At 41.3% G+C, this 16359-nt stretch overlaps 1 protein-coding gene across 6 annotated transcripts in view; it reads left to right on the forward strand.

The window, feature by feature from the left end:
• LOC106603510 (cytospin-B) overlaps window positions 1-16359 on the forward strand; it is a 185683-nt gene that overhangs the window by 91643 nt on the left and 77681 nt on the right. The gene's annotated exons all lie outside the window — the stretch shown is intronic.

The raw sequence follows: 16359 nt of genomic DNA on the forward strand, positions 1-16359 counted from the left end.
TTTGACATCAATATCTAATTTGTTTGCAGAAATGTTTGTGATTTTGTTGAGATCCATTGCACCTGGTGGATACTCCTCAAGAGCTGGGCAGAGTCAGACCATGACACGATGAGCATTAGCAAAACACCAAAGAATGTGGAAAGAAAGACAAGAGGAATCTCCAGCCACAGCACTATTTTGTTACATAAATATTCTCATTGGCGACAGACCAACATCAGGATACAGGAAACAGGCCAAAAAGAGGAGTCTCAGTGAGTTGCTGTACCCAGAGGTAGTAGGTAAACCTGCGTTCAAATACTATTCAAAATAATTGTAAATACTTTATCTGTGTTTGATTGACCTTACGTGGCTTAATGGAGCAATAAAATAGTGCCAAAACTGCAAACCCTACCCATCTGGCGCTCCAGGACAAAACATTATTTTTGAAAGATTTCAAATAGTATTTGAACCCAGGTCTGGAAGTATCACCAGTGAGGCTTTCCAGTTTCCACCACTGCAGTTACCAAGGAGCAGCCAGTACAGGACTGTAAACACAGAACTATTCTATGTGTTCTGTGTTTGCAAAGCAAGGTGTGTTTAAATGTCCTGTTTGTGTGTGATGAATCATTGGCTCTGTAAGAGATGTGTAACTGGCTGCAGGGAAGTCAGGTGCAGGAGAGCATAACTGGGTAATAACCGGAGCAGTTTAATATGCAAAACCAACGGCACCCAGAACAACAAAATATGGGTAAAAATAACCCGTTGCAAACCAGTCAGAAGTGCACATACACTTTACAACAAACAATTCCACACACAGACAGGTGTGTGGGAAAACAAGACAAAACAAATGGAAAATGAAAGGTGGATCGGCGATGGCTAGAAGACCGGTGACGCCGAACGCCGCCGAACAAGGAGAGGAACCGACTTTGGCGAAAGTCGTGACAGGCTCATACCCAGTAGGGGAGAGTGGGATAAGTTGAGCCACCTTTGTTTCCAGGAAACCATACACAAAATTAATAATTTGACCAAATATTTAGGAAGAGGTCATAATTTCATGGAGTCTGTGAAAGAAGAAACCACATGGAAAAAGTGGTGAGCAAGTTAGGTCCAAAAAACAGATTTCCACCAACTCAAATTAATTTATTGTGTTATGGTATTCAAAGTCAAGGTCGTGACAATTGCAGTGGGGTCAAGTGATCAAATTAAGATCCTGCATCTGTATACATCAGTTGGGGTCTCTATAAGATTCAATACGAGGTCCTAACCCTAGCATGAAAGTGCATCCTTGTAACTGTGGGCTAATATAGTCAACAATGTTTGCCTTTGGGTAAGTTGAGCCAATAGTTGAGCCAATGGGAAGTTGAGCAAATTGAAGTGTTTTCTATCCAGGTGTAATGCAAGGCATTATTACTGGGATAACAGGGCCTGGCCTTCTAGGAGTTCCTCTGTCCAGTGTCTATGTTATTTTGCCAATCTTAATCGTTTCTTTTTATTGGCCAGTCTGAGATATGGCTTTTTATTTGCAACTCTGCCTAGAAGGCCAGCATCCCGGAGTCGCCTCCTCACTGTTGACGTTGAGACTGGTGTTTTGCGGATACTATTTAATGAAGCTGCCAGTTGAGAACTTGTGAGGTGTCTGTTTCTCAAACTAGACACTCTAATGTACTTGTCCTCTTGCTCAGTTGTGCACCACTCCTCTTTCTATTCTGGTTAGAGACAGTTTGCACTGTTCTGTGAAGGGAGTAGTACACAGCGTTATATAAGATCTCCAGTTTCTTGGCAATTGCTCGCATGGAATAGCCTTCATTTCTCAGATCAAGAATAGACTGACGAGTTTCAGAAGAAAGTTATTTGTTTCTGGCCATTTTGAGCCTGTAATCGAACCCACAAATGCTGATGCTCCAGATACTCAACTAGTCTAAAGAAGGCCAGTTGTATTGCTTCTTTAATTAGAACAACAGTTTTCAGCTGTGCTAACATAATTGCAAAATGATTTTTTATGATCAATTAGCCTTTTAAAATGATGAACTTGGATTAGCTAACACAACGTGCCATTGGAACACAGGAGTGATGGTTGCTGATAATGGGCCTCTGTACGCCTATGTCGATATTCCATAAAAAATGTCTGATCAAATTGATGTTTATTTAATGGACAAGAAATGTGCTTTTCTTTCAAAAACAAGGACATTTCTAAGTGACCCCAAACTTTTGAACGGTAGTGTATATTTAAAATATAAATGAACCATGCTGTCACGACACCGACGGATGGTGGCGCCCCTCCTCGGCCGGGCGGAGCTCGGCGGTCGTCGTCGCCGGCCTACTAGCTGCCATCGATCCCTTTTTGTTTCACTTTCTGTTGGTTAGGTCTAGGTAGGCACGCACCTGTTTTGGGTTAGTCATTAGTAGGGAGGGGGTTATTTAGTTTAGCGTAGGATGTCTGTGTTTGTGCGTGATTGTGTTTCTTGTCCGGTTTATGTGCTATAGGAACGTGTGTTGGTTTTCCTCTGCCTGTGGTTGGTTTCATTGTGTACACCACCGCAGAATAATTTAAGGGCTGCGTCCCTATATTTTTGGCGACCACATCCAGTTTTCTTGAATAAAGAAGTGTGGTCAAGAACTCTCTGTCTCCTGCGCCTGACTCTACCTCTCCTGTTTTTTCGAGCCAGCCCGTGACACATGCAACAAATTCAAAGATTTTACTGATCTACAGTCCATATATGGAAATCTGTCAATTTAAAAAAGAATCTCTAGCCCCCCCCCGTCTCATTTGGGTGACATGTCTGGTGAGTATGCAGACCATGGAAGAACTGGGACATTTTCAGCTTCCAGGAATTGTGTACAGATCCTTATGACGTGGGGTCGTGCATTATCATGCTAAAACAAGAGGTGATGGCGGCGGATGAATGGCACGACAATGGTTCTCAGGATCTCATCACGGTATCTCTGTGAAATTGCCATCGATAAAATGCAATTGTGTTCGATGTCCCGTAGCTTATGCCTGTCCATACTATAACCCCACCATGGGGCACTCTGTTCACAACGTTGACATCAGAAAACCGTGCACAATTTGAGAGATATAAGCTTTTTGTGCATATGAAACATGTCTAGAATCTTTTATTTCAGCTCATGAAACATGGGACCAACACTTTACGTGTTGCGTTTATATTTTTGTTCAGTGTAGATCAATTATTGATCTTTTGAGAGCGAAATGTTGCTACCGTGACTCAAGAGGGAAAAACAACTATAACTGCCATGGTATGATATAGCGATCATAACACGCCCACATCGAACCACACCTTCAAGATGCAAATTTCGTTTTTTAATGAGCAGCAGAAAAACACTTGCAGGATTTTGGAGTTCCGCTCCCCTTTAAGTTGTTTGTCTCATCTCGTGATAAACATTTAATTTCAAACACCCCCTGTTAGCAACATATGCCGATATCCTCACTACTGCACAATGTAATTAGTTTGACTTTTGGTCATCTGTGGAAAGGGTGGGGAAGGGAGGTGAACAAGTATTTTTCTCAATAATACTTTCTAAGTCCTCTGTGTGGAAATCTCTCTGCCATTCTCAGCTTAATCCAAAACCCACAAATATATCAGGGATTCCAGGGATTGTTCCACGAAAAATAATATCCAAATCATTTCCAAAATCATGTAGGATGTGTGTTTGGATCATGAGAGAAATGTAAAAGTCAAGGAGAAAAGGTCAACCCCTCTAGTTTATATTTGAAATAGAGAAAAGCTGATGTTTTCAGAGCCTGAGAATGTGTTGACCAGCATGAGCATCAAATTGAAAGGTTGAGATGTTTTGATTTGTAGATTGATGTTGAACCCGAACGAACCGTTGATGAGTTTTCCTCTGGCTGTAACTTGGCTAAAAGTGCTTGATTTCTAAAAATGACCATCTGATGTCAATACTTTTGATTTAGCAGATAGCCAGCCATCTTAGCTGTAACTGTAGCTGTCCCCTCTCTTTCTGGAGAGAAAAATCTAATCTGCTGTGCTCATGCTCTTATGTGAGGTACCAAATGTATGCCTTTGTAGAAAGCGTACCTTCCTAAAGCAGAGTTCTGTAGCATGCACATTTAGTTCTGTTTATACCCTCAAAAGGAACATCCTTAACTTGGTAATTGAATGTAAATGTTGTAAATGACTCTACTGCTGCTTTCCAACTCCCCTTAGCAAAGCACATCATGCTATTTCCATGGTGCCGCATTTCAACAGTGACAGTGCAGACTTGCAGGTGAGACAAGTTTCCACTTCTCATGCCACCTGCTGATAGTAGACTCACTCACTACCCATAATGACTTGGACACAGGAATACATGAGTATGGGCTATTTCACTTTTGCTTACAGTAGAGGTTGTTGTGAATACTAGCCAGGGATCTATACCTCTACTCCTCCTTCCTTCCCTGCTGCTATTCTGCTCTTGGTGTTTTTGTACTTGTTTCCGGCACAGCAAGAGCAGCAATTCCCCTTCTCTGTGTAATCAAGTAATGGATTTTCTATATGCTGCGTACAGAGTATTTCCGAACCATCACAACTCAAAATGTCACCCTCTGTGAGTCAGCTTTTTGATCACATACTGTACATACGGTAACTCTTACTTTCCTCCACTCCATTGAGCAATTTACAGTCTCCATTTAGCCCAGCCAAAACCCATCCATTCTGCCCTCCCTCTCCCCTGCATCTCTCCTTATTTATATGCAGGATTATTGGCCTGCCCCAAGAGGGGAAATATCATCTCAGCCAATGTGATGGCAGATTCCATCCACTCTCTGTCTCTCCACACTGACCCTACTACTTATCCCTCACAGCCAGACATGCCAAACGCTCTGCCTTCCTCCATTCTTTCAGCAAATGAGTTCACATAAATATTGTCAGACTGGCAAACAGAATTGAAAAATCCTCTCAAACTCTTTAAAAGGCTCTAATGCTCTCTCAAAGGAATGTGTTACTCAACTCAAACATGTTGATTGTACAGTACATACAGTATGGACTTTATGCTATAGCTTATATGTACTGCACATATTATGCAACTACTGTACTATCTACAGTGAGGGAAAAAAGTATTTGATCCCCTGCTGATTTTGTACGTTTGCCCACTGACAAAGAAATGATCAGTCTATAATTTTAATGGTAGGTTTATTTGAACAGTGAGAGACAGAATTACAACAAAAAAATCCAGAAAAACGCATGTCAAAAATGTTATGAAATTATTGGCATTTTAGTGAGGGAAATAAGTATTTGACCCCTCTGCAAAACATGACTTAGTACTTGGTGACAAAACCCTTGTTGGCAATCACAGAGGTCAGACGTTTCTTGTAGTTGGCCACCAGGTTTGCACACATCTCAGGAGGGATTTTGTCCCACTCCTCTTTGCAGATCTTCTCCAAGTCATTTGGGTTTCGAGCCTAACATTAGGCAACTCGAACCTTCAGCTCCCTCCACAGATTTTCTATGGGATTAAGGTCTGGAGACTGGCTAGGCCACTCCAGGACCTTAATGTGCTTCTTCTTGAGCCACTCCTTTGTTGCCTTGGCCATGTGTTTTGGGTCATTGTCATGCTGGAATACCCATCCACGACCCATTTTCAATGCCCTGGCTGAGGGAAGGAGGTTCTCACCCAAGATTTGACGGTACACTGCCCTGTCCATCGTCCCTTTGATGCGGTGAAGTTGTCCTGTCCCTTTAGCAGAAAAACACCCCCAAAGCATAATGTTTCCACCTCCATGTTTGACGGTGGGGATGGTGTTCTTGGGGTCATAGGCAGCATTCCTCCTCCTCCAAACACGGCGAGTTGAGTTGATGCCAAAGAGCTCCATTTTGGTCTCATCTGACCACAACACTTTCACCCAGTTGTCCTCAGAATCATTCAGATGTTCATTGGCAAACTTCAGACGGGCATGTATATGTGCTTTCTATGAGCAGGGGGAACTTGCGGGCGCTGCAGGATTTCAGTCCTTCACGGCGTAGTGTGTAACCAATTTTTTCTTAGTGACTATGGTCCCAGCTGCCTTGAGATCATTGACAAGATCCTCCCGTGTAGTTCCTGGCTGATTCCTCACCGTTCTCATGATCATTGCAACTCCACGAGGTGAGATCTTGCATGGAGCCCCAGGCCTAGGGAGATTGACAGTTCTTTTGTGTTTCTTCCATTTGCGAATAATCGCACCAAATGTTGTCACCTTCTCACCAAGCTGCTTGGCGATGGTCTTGTAGCCCATTCCAGCCTTGTGTAGGTTTACAATCTTGTCCCTGACATCCTTGGAGAGCTCTTTGGTCTTGGCGAGTTTGGAGAGTTTGGAATCTGATTGATTGATTGCTTCTGTGGACAGGTGTCTTTTATACAGGTAACAAACTGAGATTAGGAGCACTCCCTTTAAGAGTGTGTTCCTAATCTCAGCTCGTTACCTGTATAAAAGACACCTGGGAGCCAGAAATCTTTCTGATTGAAAGGGGGTCAAATACTTATTTCCCTCATTAAAATGCAAATCAATTTATAACATTTTTGACATGCGTTTTTCTGGATTTTTTTGTTGTTATTTTGTCTCTCACTGTTCAAATAAACCTACCATTAAAATTATAGATTGATAATTTCTTTGTCAGTGGGCAAATGTACAAAATCAGCAGGGGATCAAAAACTTTTTTCCCTCACTGTATATACTCCTAAAGGCCAGCATTGTGGCCAGATTTTACTATCATAGTAAAATATTTTCAGTCTTGTTTGGTTCTTGAAAAGCAAACTGTCCGGCCCATGGTCTGGCAGGGATGTGGTGGATCACTGCTGAAGATGAAGAGTGGGGATCTGAGCCCATTGGTTATTATCACTGGTCAAAATCTCTGGTGGGAAGGTTATGGTACTATGTTAATAATCCCTCTATAGACATGATGGCAGTATGTAAGATCTACAGGAGTAAAGATATTAAGATATAATCACAAAGAACAAGGGAAAGGTTTGTTGGGTTTGAGGATCAGATACTGGACTTTTCCCAGCTACAGATATAATATATCCAGTCAATTCCCCAATGCAATAATTTCCTAAACTCAATAGTCTGGAAAGCCCATACAAAGCCAGACAAAGACCTTTAAACCAGCCCCAAAGCGCACACTCACAAAGCACTAACGTTATGTGCTGCTGCTGCTTACCCTCCATGGTCCTAGTAACTGTCTGTGTATCCAGATCATTACCTGATTTACACCACCCCCCGATCACCAGCAAATGCAATTACACCACTTTTTACACCACAATTACACCACAGATTCCTTTTAATTGACGTGCCTCTTTAGTGGTGTACTGTAGTCTATGGGAAATGGGGGGCTTATTGAAATCCTGCATAAATAAGGATTGCCTGTTTACTATATTCCCTGCTGCTACAGTAGGACCATAACATGTATCTGGTGACATTGTAAAACATTCTGGGCTCTAAATCAGATGTGATCTGCAGATCCGCTCTCTAATGATACTGTACGTCGTCCTCCTCCACATTATGATGTCATGTCCTGAATTTGACCCAAAGTTTTTGGGACCTGGATCCTTGGGGCCAAGAAATTATGTAGAACCTTAATGCACAGTGTAAGTGCATTTAGGCTAGACCTTTTGTCTAACTTTTACTTTCATGTACTCATATTCAGGAACTATTGTGGAATATCTGTCCATTCTTTGGGACCTGAAGCCAAGAGAATAAGTTTTGGCCATTGTGAATGTAAACCTTCATCTGACTTTAGGGAACCATAGTGGGAAATCTGTCCAGTTACTATGTATTGCAAATAGAGATAGACTCTCAAATTGTGTTCTACTTATTACAGGCTATTTTTCTTTAAGTGGTGACTTGCTAACTCCTAATCGGTGGTATTCATTTCTACTAGAAGAGTTAAGATGATGATAATTGTTGTATGATGTTTGTCTGATGATAACAGACCTGGTTTCAAATAGAATCTGATTGAGTTTGTCTGGCTGCTGGCAATATGGAAACAATGGAAGAGTCCCAAATATGCAAATCCTGCCCATATTATGGCACTCCCGACAGGCTCAATCAAATGCTCAATGTATTATTTGAAAGAGGGTTTGGATGATGGGTTACCTGGACTGTGCGAGTCAGCACGGACATTGCCTCCCCTGTCCCTGACTGACTGACTTCGCTATTCCATCCTGTCTGACTGACTGACTGACCATGCTGGTTGACCATTCCATTTGCTGTGTCACAGTTGTGACACACATGGAAACCCTGCTCTGTGTCTCTCTTCTGCACCAGCGAGAGGAGTGGAATGCCTGTGTGAGCTCAGGATCTGAGAGATAAGCTCCAGTCTACCCACTCACTCCTCATCCGCGTCCTGTCTAGCCTGGTCACACATCTGTTTGTGCTATCTTGCCAACTCCTGTGTTGAGTTGGCAAGACAGCATAAACAGATCTGGGACCACCAGGCTATGTCCTGTCCAGTTGCTGCCTGTACAACAGGAAACCCCAGACAGACAGAGAGTGACTGATATTGTTTCTGTCTGACTGCTCTGTAACCCCCACATCCACCTGACTGGAAAACATTAGACAGCACTTCCTGGAACTCCAGAGGGGGGGTTAGAGTTGGAAATGGTACGTGTGCGTGCGCGTGGACGCATGTATGGGTTTGTTTGCGTGCGTGTGTGTGGTGGGGAAATGAGATGGGGGGAGGGGTGGGGGGGTTCTTTCCCTCTCAAAGGTAATACCACTGATTGCACTGACTATGTCACTGTGTCATCTCAGATGCCAACGGTTGTTCTGACACTTGTCCTGCCTGACCAGCCCCGGACAGCCCCGGACACTAATCTGTTATCACTCCTTCTCCTGTCCCCCCCATGGCTGTAAATTAAAGACTGGCTGGGCCAGGGGCTGCCTTCCCTTCACAATGCACCCAGTTACCTCTTGGCTGCTGGCTTGGCTGGCTGGTAATGCTGGATGGTGTCCAGAAGCCACTCAGGCGCATATCCCCTGGCCTGCTGTGATTTTAAACCTAATCTTCATTAAAAAGATAGCTATGCACCAGAGTGCATTATTGTGATGAAGTACTCACACTTGAGTACTTTCGGATTATCGGGAGACTGACTGTGTGTTATTAATTAATTAATCAAACAATTACTTAATGTATATATAGCAATTACAGGAGAGCATTTCAGCAGGATTCAAGGTGATCAAAAGTGGGGTTACTAACAATGGTTCTCTCTGTGTGGATGTGTTTTTTCTGGTGTCAGCACACCACAAATTCTCCACTGTTGAATCAATTCTGAGAGTGTTAAATGTAACACTATTCCAGTGTCTATACGGGTCCACACTTTTCAGTGTTTAATTAAAACTTTGCTTAGTGTAATGCCTTATTTGCATATTCCCCAGTGTGCCTTTCGAGTTAATTATAGAGTTACAACCCATGACTGTATTTGTTAGTGACAGAGACATGATTGTTTGCATTCATACATTTTTGGTCCTGTGGCCATCACCAAGTGAGATCCTAAGCGAATATGTTTCCATTCAAATTGAAACTCATGGTTTACAGGCCACATCAGGCCTGCAAGTCACATTATGCTCTATTGCAAAGTGATTTGTATTTTGAGGGGGGATCCAACCAGAATGGGGATATATAGAAAATATATCAAACATTTTCTTAGCAGTCTGATCCAATAGAAAAATATCAATACTTGTGTCAAAATAAAAATATCACGTGATTGATGACATTTAAAGATTTGTACATTACTCAACCAACTTATAGGGTGTCGGAACTGACAAACCTCTGCTGAAAGGGCATTGTTTTTATCAAGATAGCTCAGGGCGTAGAACCACACAACAGAGGAATCCACACTATATTGAAATTGCAGCACACTAGTATCAAATCTTGAAAGAACCTATTAAGATTCCCCCTCCCCCAACAGTGATTGTAAATGATCTCTAGTTTTTATTGGTAATTATTGAATTATGGATCCACATTTTTTTATACAGTTCATTCGGAAAGAATTCAGACCCCTTACATTTTGTTACGTTACAGCCTTATTCTAAAATGTATTACATTTTTTCCTCATCAATCTACACACAATACCCCATAATGACAACGCAAACACTGGTTTTTAGAAACCTGAAATATCACATTTATATCGCTGAAATATGAAATATCACATTTACAAAAGTAATCAGACCCTTTACTCAGTACTTTGTTGAAGCACCGTTGGCAGCGATTACAGCCTCTAATCTTCTTGGGTATGAAGCTACAAACTTGGCACACCTGTATTTGGGGAGTTTCTCCCATTCTTCTCTGCAGATCCTCTTAAGCTCTGCATCGCTGCACATCTGTTTTCAGGTCTCTCCAGATGTGTTTGATCGGGTTCAAGACCAGGCTCTGGCTGGGCCACTCAAGGACATTCAGAGACTTGTCCTGAAGCCACTCCTGCATTGTCTTGGCTGTGTGCTTAGGGTTGTTGTCCTGTTGGAAGGTGAACCTTCGCCCCAGTCAGGTCCTGAGCGTTCTGTAGCAGGTTTTTATCAAGGATCTCTCTGTACTTTGCTCCGTTCATCTTTCCGTCGATTCTGACTAGTCTTCCAGTCCCTGCTGCTGAAAAACATCCCCACAGCATGATGCTGCTACCATGCTTAATGGTAGGGATGGTGCCAGGTTTCCTCCAGACATGACGCGAGGCATTCAGGCCAAAGAGTTCAATCTTGGTTTCTCATGGTCTCTGAGAGTCCTTTAGGTGCCTTTTGGCAACTCCCAGCGGGCTCTCATGTGCCTTTTACTGAGGTGTGGCTTCCATCTGGCCACTCTATCATAAAGGCCTGATTGGTGGAGTGCTGCAGAGATGGTTGCCCTTCTGGAAGGTTTTCCCCTCTCCACAGAGGAACTCTGGAGCTCTGTCAGAGTTACCATCGGGTTCTTGGTCATCTCTCTGATCAAGGCCCTTCCCCCTGATTTCTCAGTTTGTCCGGGCATTCACCTCTAGGAAAAGTCTTGGTGGTTCCAAACTTCTTCCATTTAAGAATGATGGACGCCACTGTGTTCTTGGGGACCTTCAATGCTGCAGAAATGTTTTGGTACCCTTCCCCAGATCTGTGCCTCGACACAGTCCTGTCTCGGAGCTCTACAGACAATTATTTTGACCTCATGGCTTAGTTTTTGCTCTGACATGCACTGTCAACTGTGGGACCTTATATAGACAGGTGTGTGCCTTTCCAAATCATGTCCAATCAATTGAATTTACCACAGGTGGACTCAAATCAAGTTGTAGAAACATCAAGGATGATCAATGGAACAGGATGCACCTGAGCTCAATTTCGAGTCTCATAGCAAAGGGTCTGAATACTTTTGTAAATAAGGTATTTCTGTTTTTTATTTTTAATACATTTGCAAAAATTTCTAAAAACCTGTTTTCACTTTGTCATTACGGGTTATTGTGTGTAGATTGATGAGGAAAACAATTATTTTAATCAATTTTATAATAAGGCTGTAACGTAACAAAATGTGGAAAAAGTCAAGGGGTCTGAATACTTTCCGAATGCACTATCAGTCAAAAATGTGGACACACCTACTCATTCCAGGGTTTTTCTTTATTTTTACTATGTTATACATTGTAGAATAATAGTGAAGACATCAAAACTATGAAATAGCACATATGGAATCATGTAGTAACCAAAAAAGTTATAAACAAATCAAAATATATTTTATATTTGAGATTCTTCAAAGTAGCCACCCTTTGCCTTGATAACAGCTTTGTACACTCTTGGCGTTCTCTCAACCAGCTTCATGAGGAATGCTTTTCCAACAGTTGTGAAGGAGCCCACATATGCTGAGCACTTGTTGGCTGCTTTTGCTTAACTCTGCGGTCCAACTCATCCCAAACTATCTCAATTGGGTTGAGGTGGGGTGATTGTGGAGGCCAGGTCATCAGCACTCCCACTTAAACAGCCTGGAGGTGTGTTTTGGGTCATTGTCCAGTTGAAAAACAAATGATAGTCCCCACTAATTGGTCTTTTGACCAATCACATCAGATCTGTTCACATCAGATCGTTTTCAGAGCTGATCTGATTGGTCAAAATACTAATTTGTGAAAAAAAGATTAGAAATGGACTTGCCTGTCTAAACTCAGCCTTTGAAACACTGGCTACATTGTATTTCTAACTTTGAGCCTAGTTGCTTTCAACCACCGACCTCTACTGGACACTTTATTTACCAATTTACTTCGATTTTTTTCAATACATAGCACCTGGACGGTAACTCGGCAGGTAGGGTCGAGGAATACGGAGCAATCAGACACCTTAGGCGCAGAATCGAATCCTGGCTAAGTTTGGAAAAGAATTTTCTGTGAATCCCCACTATCTGCACATTGTTAAATTGTTGTTCAAATAATTTGTTTCATTTAGTTTATCCTATGATAATATTTTGTCTTCAGCATCTTAAACAATACCACAGATGCAGTTTTATTTATTTTTTTAAATTGTGAACCAGGAGTCAGAAAAGGTAAGCAGGATGTGGAATGCAAACCCAACATTATTACTAACTTTAGTTTATAAAAATTCACATCTATCCATTGCGCCACAACGTTTTGATGAATGCAGGGGTGAAAAGTGTCTGTATAAACATCAAATATATAGATATAGAGACATATATTCCCACTGTAATCAGCCTATACCCAACAGTTTTATGTTTACTGTTCTGATATTGTATATTCTGTATGACGTCTGTGTCTGTATTCTGTTTGTATATTGTCTATTGCTGGCAGCACTTTCTCACTAAGACAAATACCGGTATGTGTAAATGTACTTGGCGTATAAAGGTGATTCTGAAACATGCTGATATTTATTTCTTGACCAGCAGATCTTGACCAGTCACTAATGTGCATTGCGTTTAAAGCTTTGAGGAATGAACTGTCTTTCGGCACAATTTGGTGAAAGCCCCATAGGCTTCAGAAAGCCTCAGTTTCCAATCACTAGGGATATCCAATATTTGTACAAACATTTATTGACCTGCAACCTGCATTCAGAATGACTGCCAGGGTTGGGGAGACTAAGATATAGCATTACCTAAAGCATCTAAACTGGAACAACCATTTCAGTAACGGGTGCAATAATTCCAACTAACAGATTGGATTTGTTTAGAAAAATGTTATTTAAATTTGAGTAGCATAAGATTAACTAATCAATCAATTTATTCACCTGCAATCTGCATTCAGAATGCCTGCCAGGGTTGGGAAGACTAAGATATAGCATTACCTAAAGCATATAAACAATAATAACCTGCAATAGAGCATGCTGGGAAATATGTTAATGATGTGCGTGGTTTTGGCTCAACTTTTGTTATTAACACCAACACTGGTGTTCTTTTACACCACTGATTGTTAATTCAACTCTTTGCTGAGTTAATTTAACACTTGAATCAACACTAGAAATGTTACACTGAAAAATCAACACTTGTTAACACTAGCCAATTTTCTGTGTAGAAACATGAATATTTTAAGTTAAAAGTTTGGGTTAATGACTTTGGCCCGGCCTTTTAAACTTGGCTGTCACTGCCGGCTTTATTTGGCCGCCTGCAATCTAAACCCTCTTACTGTGGCTTCTCATCCAAAACGACATGATTTGGCCATGCTCTCAATTCACTATTGTGAAATTGTATTTCTTACCATATGAGAAAAGACATGCTTTCAGCACAAAAACCTCTGTGTTACAAAATGTTATGTAGTATCATTTCTCTTGTTCCTCAACATAAAGGGGGCCTTTATGAGAGAAAGCCCATTCTACTTGGCTGCGATATTTCTCTTTCTCTCCAAAGCTTGTGTTTCACATTATTTACACTTTGCTATAAATGAGAGCCAGTCTCCAGAGGCTGTGGGGGGGAGCACCTCTGAGAGGCATTCAAACCCCCGCCCCCCCAGCTCAGACCCCCTACAGGGGGCTGATTTAGTTCCTCCCAGAGCTGCCTGTGTGTGAATGGACCATGAGTTGAGCCGTACGGCATGGAATACAAAGATAAATTAGGATTGAGGGAACGCTGCAGTCATCCCCATCCCTGTTTCACTTTCACTCGCGCTCTCTCTCTCTTTTACACTCTCTCTTTTACACTCTCTCTCTCCACCTTACACTCTCTCTCCCTCTCTGCCGTTCTCTCTCATCTCTGTTTCTCCCTCCATCCCCCTCCCTTTCCCTGTTTCAGTAGCCTCTAAAATGGGGAGTTGTCATTGTCTATCAAAGGCTTGGCAAGTCAGACCCAGATAACTTTAGAGTCAGGAAGCGTTTGTCCCAACTGAGGGTTTTAAATAGTTTCTCTTGACTATTCACTCACAGTTTGTCTTGTTTGTGCTTTCCTTTGACCTTCTTTTAAATGATGAAAAACATATGGTGGCTATCATCACTGAGGATAACTTTGTGATCTATGAATACCATGAAAGAAGGCTTGTTGAGAAAAAAGCTGTCGATCAACAAAAAAAATGCATGGTTTGAATGATCAGACTGTCAAATAGGCCTATCTTCTGTACCTTTCAATATCACTATTTTATATTATTATTCATTATTTTATAACAATGTATATTGTATACATTATTGCTTTGGCAATATTGACACTGATTTTCATGCCAATAAAGCAGTTTGAATTTGAGAGAGTTACCATTTTAATCTTATTATTTATTTTTATAATAACTTTTTTGAATATCACTATTTTATATTATTATTAATTATTGATGCAATGAATCTGAGAGAGAGTGAGTTCCATTGTGAGGCATCTTTATATGAAATGTGGACAGTCAGACCACATCTGAAATAGACTCGTATTTGTTTTCTCAACTGTGCCAGGCAAGCTCAATAAAGCACAACTAATTTCAAATACTATTTGAACCCAGGTCTGGACAGTCTGTGTTCCAGTGTCACTGTTCCAGCCAGCCTCCCTTTCGCGGTATTGTATTATACTGTACTGGAACTGTTCACGTATTAGTTGGCTCGTTTCGCACACAGATTTATGTCATGGCTATGTGCGCAGGGACAAGCTGTAGTGAAGTCATGGTAAAAGGGAGGTGACTACTTAAACGAGGAAAGTAATTTCATACAGTCCATATGGGTTTTATTCAGTTGGACTGGGAAGGAGAATTTTAATGTATGTGGGGGCTGTGAATGGGAGATGTCCCAGAATCTCACTTCAACTCCAAACATTAGTCATCTTAATGGAAACGGATTGACCTTAAACACATCCGCCTCTCATTTCTCTCTCCTTCTATTTCTCTCTCCCTTTATTTATTTCTCTCTCTCTCTCCCTTTGCTTTTCTTCCCCTATAAGTAATGAGAATAAGAGAATTTGCATGAATATGTCCCATATGACCAATAGGTGTGACCTACTGTATATGCTGTCTTTGTCACGTTCTGTCTGTCTGTTTCGGTTTGTACATACAGTACATGCACCCCCAAACATCTTAATATGTCAATCTGTAATGCATTATGATAAGTTATTTTTAACCTTTCATTTCATCACTGTCTTTGTTCATATACAAGTAGACTGTTAAAATCTTAAAATCTTCCATGTGATAATACATAATTTAGGAGTGTCTGTAACGGAGGCATCCACTGTAAAATGTACAGAGAAGTAAGTGATTATAGATTTTTCATGGCAGCCTGGGATCTTGGCAGAGCAGAGGCTAGTCTAGTGGGAATTTCACTGGAGTTCACTTGACCTGACTGATAGAGAACCAATGCGAAGGTGATTAATGGGAATTTAAATGACTGGCTTTTTCTTGCTCTCACTCATGCTGAGTATTTAGGTTCTTATTTTTAAGCACAGTTTGACTGAAGGCCAAACCATACTGTCTGCAGTCACTCTGTGTGCCAGCCAATCTGACCTGGTATTTTTATAGCTTTTTAATGTTTTACCGGAACTATTTGGCGGTTTATTGTGATTTTTCGCAAATATAAGAATTTACGACAGTGTTATTATTAAAAGAAAGCATTCTAATGGCCTTGCTATATATAGAAATGTGGCATTTTAATTTATGATTATATTATCAAAAAGTAATGAATATAAACTGAGTTCTGAGCTCCTTGCTTTATATAGAAGAAGCATATTTGAGTGCTGATAAAGTACGTTTCTGTTTCTCTGTGTTTCCGGCCTCATCAGCAACTTTTCATCCACAGAGCCCTACTTTAAGAATGCTAATCCACGCTGTGCCCCTGAGATTGTCTGAGGCTTGGCAGGCACACCCTGCAAAGTGGCCATCAATGGAGAAGTGCTTTAAGAGCCCAGAGGGGTGTAGGATTTCCATTCCAAATGAGCTGAGACTCTTTGTTTGTGAGTGTGTGTTTGTTTGTAGGTGTGGATGTGAGCCAACTTGCCAGTGTATCTTGAATGTTTCTTTCTTTGTGTGTGTGTGTGTGTGTGTGTGTGTGTG

Source organism: Salmo salar, chromosome 04, assembly GCF_965601325.2.
Source record: "Salmo salar chromosome 04, fSalSal1, whole genome shotgun sequence".
Taxonomy (NCBI): domain Eukaryota; kingdom Metazoa; phylum Chordata; class Actinopteri; order Salmoniformes; family Salmonidae; genus Salmo; species Salmo salar.